The following is a 2,500-nucleotide window of genomic DNA, read 5'->3' as shown; positions in this document are numbered from 1 at the left end:
GTGCGTCGTGCCAGCGCGTCGTGCCCGTGCATCGTTCATGGCCGAGCGTCGTGCACGTGCAACGTTCATGGTCGTGCATCGTGCCCGTGTGTCGTGCCGTGCATCATTCATGGCCGAGCGTCGTGCCCGCGCGTCGTGCCCGTGCATGGTTCATGGTCGTGCATCGTGCCCGTGTGTCGTGCCGTGCATCGTTCATGGCCGAACGTCGTGCCCGCGCGTCGTGCCCGTGCATGGTTCATGGTCGTGCATCGTGCCCGTGCGTCGTGCCGTGCATCGTTCATGGCCGAGCGCCGTGCCCGCGCGTCGTGCCGTGCATCGTTCATGGCCGAGCGCCGTGCCCGCGCGTCGTGCCGTGCATCGTTCATGGCCGAGCGCCGTGCCCGGGCGTCGTGCCGTGCATCGTTCATGGCCGAGCGCCGTGCCAGCGCGTCGTGCCGTGCATCGTTCGTGGCCGAGCGCGTGCCCGTGCATCGTTCAAGGCCATGCATCGTGCCCGTGCATCGTGCCGTGTATCGTTCCTGGCCGAGCGTCGTGCCCGTGCATCGTTCACGGCCGTGCGTCGTGCCCGTGCATCGTTCACGGCCGAGCGTCGTGCCCGTGCGTCGTGCCCGTGCATCGTTCACGGCCGTGCATCGTGCCCGTACATCCAGCCTTGTATCGTTCATGGCCGAGCGTCGTGCCCGTGCATCGTTCACGGCCGTGCGTCGTGCCCGTGCGTCGTGCCCGTGCATCGTTCACGGCCGAGCGTCGTGCCCGTGCGTCGTGCCCGTGCATCGTTCACGGCCGTGCATCGTGCCCGTGCATCCAGCCTTGTATCGTTCATGGCCGAGTGTCGTGGCCGTGCGTCGTGCCCGTGCATCGTGCCCGTGCGTCGTTCCGTGCATGGTTCATGGCCGTGCACCGTGCCCGTGCATCGCGCCCGTGCATCGTGCCCGTGGATCGTTCACGGCCGAGCATCACGCCCGTGCATCGTTCGTTCATGGCCGAGGGTCGCGCCCTGTGCATCGTGCCCGTGGATCGTTCACGGCCGTGCATCGTGCCCGTGCGTCGTGCCGTGCATGGTTCATGGCCGTGCACCGTGCCCGTGCATCGCGCCCGTGCATCGTGCCCATCGTGCCCGTGGATCGTTCACGGCCGAGCATCACGCCCGTCCATCGTTCGTTCATGGCCGAGGGTCGCGCTCGTGCAGCGTGCCCGTGGATCGTTCACGGCCGTGCATCGTGCCCGTGCGTCGTGCCGTGCATGGTTCATGGCCGTGCACCGTGCCCATTCATCGCGCCCGTGCATCGTGCCCGTGGATCGTTCACGGCCGAGCATCACGCCCGTGCATCGTTCGTTCATGGCCGAGGGTCGCGCCCGTGCATCGTGCCCGTGGATCGTTCACGGCCGTGCATCGTGCCCGTGCGTCGTGCCGTGCATGGTTCATGGCCGTGCACCGTGCCCGTGCATCGCGCCCGTGCATCGTGCCCATCGTGCCCGTGGATCGTTCACGGCCGAGCATCACGCCCGTCCATCGTTCGTTCATGGCCGAGGGTCGCGCCCATGCATCGTGCCCGTGGATCGTTCATGGCCGTGCATCATGCCCGTGCGTCGTGCCGTGCATGGTTCATGGCCATGCACCGTGCCCGTGCATCGCGCCCGTGCATCGTGCCCGTGGATCGTTCACGGCCGAGCATCACGCCCGTGCATCGTTCGTTCATGGCCGAGGGTCGCGCCCGTGCATCGTGCCCGTGGATCGTTCACGGCCGTGCATCGTGCCCGTGCGTCGTGCCGTGCATGGTTCATGGCCGTGCACCGTGCCCGTGCATCGCGCCCGTGCATCGTGCCCATCGTGCCCGTGGATCGTTCACGGCCGAGCATCACGCCCGTCCATCGTTCGTTCATGGCCGAGGGTCGCGCTCGTGCAGCGTGCCCGTGGATCGTTCACGGCCGTGCATCGTGCCCGTGCGTCGTGCCGTGCATGGTTCATGGCCGTGCACCGTGCCCGTGCATCGCGCCCGTGCATCGTTCATGGCCGAGCGTCGCGCCCGTGCATCGTGCCCGTGGATCGTTCACGGCCGAGCATCGCGCCCGTGCATCGTTCGTTCAAGGCCGAGGGTCGCGCCCGTGCATCGGGCCCGTGGATCGTTCATGGCCGAGAATCGCGCCCGTGCATCGTTCGTTCACGGCCGAGGGTCGCGCCCGTGCATCGGGCCCGTGGATCGTTCATGGCCGAGCATCGCGCCCGTGCATCGTTCGTTCACGGCCGAGGGTCGCGCCCGTGCATCGTGCCCGGGCATCGTTCATGGCCGTGCGTCGTGCCCGAGCATCTTGGCCGAGTGCATGGGACGTGGCCGATGATAGTGGCCGAGTGCATCGGTCCTGGCCGAGCCTCGTGGCCGAGTGCATGGGTCATGCACGAGGCTCATGGCCGAGTGCATCGGCCATGCACGAGGCACATGGAACCGATCGCTACTTCACCGATCATTTCTCATCCAATTGAATCCATTCTTCTTCCTAA

The sequence above is a fragment of the Syzygium oleosum genome, unplaced genomic scaffold, assembly GCF_021117445.2.
Source record: "Syzygium oleosum isolate NSW1041296 unplaced genomic scaffold, Sole_v2.1 Sole_v2.36, whole genome shotgun sequence".
Taxonomy (NCBI): domain Eukaryota; kingdom Viridiplantae; phylum Streptophyta; class Magnoliopsida; order Myrtales; family Myrtaceae; genus Syzygium; species Syzygium oleosum.
The sequence above is the reverse complement of the archived record's forward strand: the minus strand, read 5'-3'. Positions refer to the sequence as shown.